Genomic DNA, 6,742 nt, shown 5'->3' with positions numbered 1-6,742 from the left:
AGAACGTGACTTTGGAGGCTGCAGGGGAGCGTGGGGGAGTGGAGCACACAGGAGGTTGCCCTGACACTGCGGCATTCCCAGTGCTCATGGATGCATTCAGGGCCAGCAGGCCATCTTACACGCCTCCTGGCATCCCCCCTGTTCACTGAGGAGGGAAAGGAAGTCCGCCCAGGGTCGTCAGCGGCAGTGGGGTGTGCAGTTCTGCAGGTGAGGAGCTGTGTATGTACAGTCTCCTGTGTGGATATAAGTCTAGGATGCGGTACTCTGCTGGGAGTGCGGCCCAGGGTCAGCGTGAAAACTGTGGCAGCATGATGGCGGAAAGGCAGCGGCCACTACTCCCGGGATGTGCGTGCAGAGCAAGGACAGCTTGGAGCATCCTGGCCTTCTTATGCCTGACAACAGCCGTAAGTGTGTTTTCACTACTCAAACTAGGGAACAGAATGTAAAAAGCTAGAATGCTCAACATGTTGAATGAAAAATATAGACATGTAAAGTCTCGATTTCAAAATGCAGCATAAACAAACAAAAAAGGAAACCTTTCATAAACACCCAGAGGCTGCCTAAAAGAATGGGGGGAGATGGAGTCGCCACTGGCAATACTGCTCAGAACGGTTAAAGTGACGGTAGGGACGGGCCCCCATTTTAAAGGAACTTAGATTTAAAGTACGACATTGTACAAATAAGCCTTGTACAGTTATGATGTATTCTGTTTAAAAAAAAAAAAACATTACAGTTCACTTTCAACTTTTAAACCATTCCATTGTACTTACAGTGTAATTGAAATACATTTTACATTGAGCATTCATTTACTCTTTAGACTGTTCTATCTTTTTACTTTCAAATGGTCACCTTCCAGCATATTTATCGATATACAAAATGAATACGGCAAACAAATACTTGCGCATATGCACCCAGGAGGTGATTGTGTGATGGGGGATTGCCATTAAATAATTTGTGCATTAGATACGAAACACCTTGGAGTATATAAACATTTTGCAGGTACTTTTACTTTGTTTTTTTCTTTTGTGAAACTCTTAAGTTGGAGCCTCATGGGGTTTCTAGATACATTTATTTTTTGTAATAGAACAAGGTGCATTGACATAGTATTGGACCGGCAATAAAAACAGAGATATTTCTGATAGCTGAGAAGCAGAAGACTGATGTCTCTAACTGTGTAGCATGAGAAAGAAAAAGCAATTGTCTGTTCAGTTTCATAAAGCCGAGAAGTTGACGTCCTTATGGCAAGGTGTCACGCTCGGCCGCCGTTGGCGGCTGTGGAGACGCTGGCGATGGGGCGGCCATTGATTCGGCCGTCACGCTGCCGGCGTCCGCTTGCAGCGGTGTAGCCTTCCGCCCTTCCTCTGCGGAGCCCATTTAACGTCATCCAACCCGGAAGCCCGCGCGTTGCAACCTTCGCGTCAGGCTTCGGGTTGGTACGCTGCAGTTTTCCGTTCCGTGGCTGCTGCCACCGCTCTCTCCCTTACCTCTCTTTCCTTCTCTGCCATCTCCTTCCGTTCCTCTTTGCCTCCCACATCCTTCTAGTTCTTTCTCTCCCTCGTCTGGGATAGTGTGTGTCTTTTCCCTGTGCACTCTCTCTGTACCCGGTCCCTGCTGGCTCTCCACTTTGCTTAGCCGCTTTACTATCGGAAGTGGTCCTGCCAAGCTCTGCTACCAGACCTGCAACAAGGGGTTTTTTGTGCCCACTCAGCTTTTTCCCCTACACCGGTCTACCCCGGTTCGGGGGCCCCTTTGCCCCGAGTTAGAGGGGCAGGGTGGCTTCCTCTCGGGGTAGGTCTTATCATCAGACAAGAGAGCAAGCGGTCTGGAGAAGGAGATTTGGAGCAGAAAAGGAAGAGATACCCCCAGGTGAGCAGGAAGGAATTAAAGAAAGACGGGGAACAGGGGTGAAGTCGGGAGAAAGGAGGAGCTTATCTGACACAAGGGCACAAGAAGGATACCTGAGTACAAGAAGTATAGCATTTTACCAGCACTGCAGTGTTCTCTCGCTGCGGCGATCTGTGTGTGCAGTGGAGTAACCTTTCAGAAAATGTTGGAGGGGACATGACATCTAAATGAAAGGGTCCAATACCAAATGAGTGAGACAAAATGTAATACCTAGATATCAACCTCCAGAATGGTCTCATAAGGGAATCAAAGTCTTCAGCTGGCGCCTCCTTATTCTTCATTCCGAAGAAGGGAACACGTTAACTCAGACCAGGCACTGATTATCATGGACTGAACAGCCTCACGATTAGGGACAGATATCCTATGTCCTTCATTAAGGATGTTCTGGAGGGTGTCCAAGGGGTAGTATATTTACAAAATTAGACCACCGGGGAGCATATCACCTCCTGAGGATCCAAGTCCGGCAACAAATGGAAGACGGCCTTCCGGACCCCACTCGGGCATTTTGAATACCAAGCCATGCCGTTCAATCTTGTGAATGCTCCTGTGCTATTTCAGCAGTTTATGGACAAGGTATTTGCTGAACCTTTGTTCTCCTCGGTAGTAGTGTACCTAGACGTCATTCTGTTTTTTTCTTCCAACATGTCTGAACATCGGAGATACGTCATCGAAGTGCTGCTTCGTCTGCGTAACTACCAGCTACTCGTCAAACCCGAGAAATGCTCCTTCAAAGTGTCTACCGCTTCCTACCTAGGTTGTATTCTCACCAAGAAAGGTGTACAAATGGATCCAAGAAAGACCAAGGCCATTCTTCAGTGGCCAGAACCTAAGAACATCAAGGACATCCAATGTTTTCTAGGCCTAGCAAACTTCTATCAGACGTTTATACCAAGGTTCTCAGAAATTGTACTGCCCATTACCTCTCTCCTCAAGAAAGGAGTCAAGTTCATTTGGGACACGAAGGCCAACTCAGCTTTCCTGACACTCAACAAGACCTTTGTCATAGCCCCCATTCTCATCCAGCCAGACCAGGCTCTCCCTTTTGTAGTGGAAGTCGATGCCTCAGGGGGTGCGTTGGGCGCAGCACTCTTACAAGAAGGGAAGGACGGTTTGGAACACCCGGTGGCCTATTTCTCCCAGACCCTCACGCCCAGTGAAAGAAATTATTCAGTCCTCGAGAAGGAGCTTCTCGCCATATGTCAGGCTGGCACAGAATGGCATCATCTTCTCCAAGTTGCTAGCTTTCCTTTCCTGGTGCGGACAGATCACAGTAACTAATGCATACTCCAACTGGTGGAGTGCCATACTACCGTCATACACAATGGGCTTATTTTTTCTCCCAATTTTACTTTGTTATCACTTACATCCCTGGTAAGGAAAATATACTGGCTGATGCTCTGTCCCGCAGTCTAGTTGAGTATTCCAGACAGTACCAGGGTCATAAAAGGCTACTGGCAGGAAACAGATTCTTGGGAGAAGGCAACCCTGGATCTGGTTTCATGACACATCTGGTGACCTTCGATTCACAAGGATGTGAAGGCCTATGTTGCTTCCTGTCTGACATGCGCCCGGAATAAATACTCTACCTCCAAACCTATCAGTCTTCTGCAACAAGAGACATCACCTTTGGGACCTTGGCAAAATCTGTCCACAGACTTTATAGTTGATCTACCTCCCTCAAGGGGATACACCGCGATAACGGTCACTATCGATTCCTTTAGTAAGATGGCACACTTCTCCCTCATGAGACGTCTTCTTTCGGGCCCTGATACTGCAACTGTGTTTTTGCGGGATATTGGTCGACTGCATGGGATTCCTCACACTATCGTGTCTGACTGTGGCATGCAGTTCACCTCAAAGCTTTGGTCGACTCTCTGCAACCAGCTAGCTATCCAGTGGGCATTATCATCGGGATATCATCCCCAAAGCAATGGACAGACTGAGAGACTTAATGCCATGCTTGAGCAATATCTAAGATGTTTCTCTAACCAGGAACAGGATGACTGGGCTGACCTTCTGCCCATGGCAGAATTCACCTATAATATCACCAGAGTTCCTTCTTCTGCACTTATGGTTATGACCCAAAGCACATCCCCTGCACAGGGTTTTCTCCTATCAAGACACCCTTGATGGACGAACTCTTGGAATATCTGAGACGCACTCACAAGGAGGCACTTCAATCTGTAGAGACTAGCAAGAATAGCTACAAGACGTGGATAGACAAGAAAAGGTGACAAAACCCTCCTTCGAACAGCGAAACTAAGGTAAATACCTCCCTAGATGGGTTCATGCTGGAAAGTTCTCCCCTCGCTTTATTGGTCCTTTCCCCATTGTATCCAAGGTTAATCCCGTAGCCTTTCGACTGAAGTTGTCACACAGATTAAGGAGAATACATCCTGTATTCCATTCCTCCCTTCTCAAGGCTTATGTACCAGATTCATACTCTCGTAAGATCCCAGGACTGAGTATTTCAAAGAACCTGGAACCTGAAGAATATGAAGTATCCAGACTTGTTGACTCCAGACACAAGCGAGGAATCTTACAATACCTCGTACAATTGATGGGGTACTCCACTGCAGAAAGAACTTGGGAGCCCATGCACAACATCCATACCCCGACTTATACATCAGTTCCACAGGCTACATCCTGGTAAACCGGGAGGTCCCCCAGAGAAGAGGGGTCATACTGTCATGTTGCCTCCGTGGAAACTGTGGGGGCACTGTCGACTCCATTGAGCTTGCAGCTATGTTCTCATCCACCTTATTTTCAGCGGTCTAGTTTACGTTCAAGATGGCCACCACCACTACATGTTGGCGTCCCAGCCGCAGATCCAAGCATTGTAACCCTATTTTCTGGTTTCACACTCATTCACCCTCTCTGTGCTTATGCTCTCCTGTGCTTGCCTTTCCCTCTTGGTGTTTGGTTCCCCGAGACGTCAGCTGTTCCGTTCCGCTGCCGTGGTCAGAGCCTTTTCACACCCTCTGGCTTACCTTTTTGTTTGTCCGTTTCCTATCCTTTCAGTTCTTGCTTTCTGCTTGGATTCTCTCTCTCTCCCTTTGGAAGACCGGCGGGTGTGTGTTTCCGCTTCTGCTGGAAACGTCTTTGTGTCCATTAATTTCGCTAGTTTCTCCTCTGTGCCTGTCATTCTTTTACTTCTCTGCTACTTGGAAACCCTCTGGCACCTCCCCCGGCTGGTTACTTACCTCTCCCTACCTGTGGGTATGCACCCTTTCACAAGGCTTCTTTAGTGATCTCAGGCTCTTCTTCATCGGACCTCATCTTCAGCAGCATCCACGTCACTTCTACATCTTCCCAGGGTTTTTTCAACCGCAAGGCTTTTTTCCTAGTAGGGGTTGGCTCCTCGGAGTCCCCACTGCCTGGCATGTCACACACCCAGGCAAGGTGGCCTCCGGAGGAGCTCGCCCTTATGTCTTCAAGAAGAAGGAAAGAAAAGTTGAGGACTCCAAGACAAACAGAAGAAAGAAGAAGACTGAGACTCCAGAAAGTTCTTTGGAAGAACAAGGTGAGGAGGGACAGAGGAAAGAATCACCAGATTCTAAGAATGGAAGTGTGTATTCTGGTACGGAGTCCCCCCATCAAAGAGGTGAGGGGGAGGTTGTTTCAGCTACTGAGTCTCCCCTTTAAAAGGGAGAGTTTATTCTGATATGGAGTCTCCCCTTCCAAGGGGGAGAGCTTATTCTGATATAGAGTCTCTCCTTCAAGGTGGAAAGTTTATTCTGATACAGAGTCTCCCCATTGAAGGGGAGAGTGTGTTCTGATACTGCGTCTTCCCTCGAAGAGGGAACGATTATTATGCTATGGGGTATCCCCTTCAAATTGGAGAATGTATTCTGATATGGAGTCTCCTCCATCAAGGCGGGAGAGCTTATTCTGAAACAGAGTCTCCTCCTTCAAGGGGGTATTTTGATACAGAGCATCCCCTTCAAGGGGGAGAGTTTATTCTGATACAGAGTCTCCCCGTCCAAACAGCAGGGTTTATTCTAATATAGATTCTGCCCCTCAAGGGGAAGAGTTTATGCTGCTAGTGGGGATCCCTTTCAAAGGGGAGAGTATATTCAGATATGGCGTATCCACCCTTCAAGGGGGGGGGTATTCTGAAAATGAGTCTCCCTCATCAAATGGGAGAGTGTTTTCTGCTACAGTGTCTCCCCGTCAAGGGGGTGAAGGGGAAAGTGTATTCAGCTACTGAGTCTCCCCGTCAAAGGGGAGAGTTTATTCTGATGCAGGCTTTCCCCCTTTCCAAGGCAGAGTTTATTCTGATAAGGAATCTCCCCCATCAAGCAGGGTCATTTATTCTGATACAGAGTCTCCTCTTCAAGAGGGAGAGTTTCTTCTGATACAGAGTTCACCCTTCAAGTGGGAGAGTTTATTCTGATACAGAGTCTTCTCTTCAAGGGGGAGAGTGTATTGTGCTGTGGGGTATCCCCTTCAAAGGGGATAGTATTTTCTGATATGGAGTCTCCACCCTTCAAGGGGATGAGTTTATTCTGTTACAGAGGCTCCCCACCATTGGATAGATTTAGTTTGACACAGAGTGTCTCCCTTCTAGCGGGAGAGTTTATTCTGATATGGGATCTCCTCCATCAAGGGATAGTTCATTCTGATACAGAGTCTCCTCCTCAACAGGAGAGTTTATTCTGATATGGAGTCTCCTCCTTCAACGGGGGAGAGTTTATTTAGATGCAGAAGCTCCTCTTCAAGGGGGAGAGTTTATTCAGCTACAAGGTCTCTCCTTCAAAGTGGGGAGTGTATTCTGATACAGAGTCTCCTCTTCAAGAGGAGAGTTTATTCTGCTACATAGTCTCCCCATCAAGGG

At 47.7% G+C, this 6,742-nt stretch overlaps 1 long non-coding RNA gene across 1 annotated transcript in view; it reads left to right on the top strand.

Annotated features, from left to right (window-relative positions):
- The first annotated feature begins 221 nt into the window (after window positions 1-221).
- The window catches only part of LOC138515741 (uncharacterized), a 119,165-nt gene continuing 112,644 nt past the window's right edge, over window positions 222-6,742 (top strand). The window contains exon 1 of the long non-coding RNA XR_011282163.1: window positions 222-404. This is a non-coding gene — a long non-coding RNA (uncharacterized lncRNA). The remainder of the gene's footprint in view (window positions 405-6,742) is intronic.

Source organism: Ambystoma mexicanum, chromosome 6q (assembly GCF_040938575.1).
Source record: "Ambystoma mexicanum isolate Mex_15411 chromosome 6q, UKY_AmexF1_1, whole genome shotgun sequence".
Lineage (NCBI taxonomy): Eukaryota > Metazoa > Chordata > Amphibia > Caudata > Ambystomatidae > Ambystoma > Ambystoma mexicanum.
The sequence above is the reverse complement of the archived record's forward strand: the minus strand, read 5'-3'. Positions and strand labels throughout refer to the sequence as shown.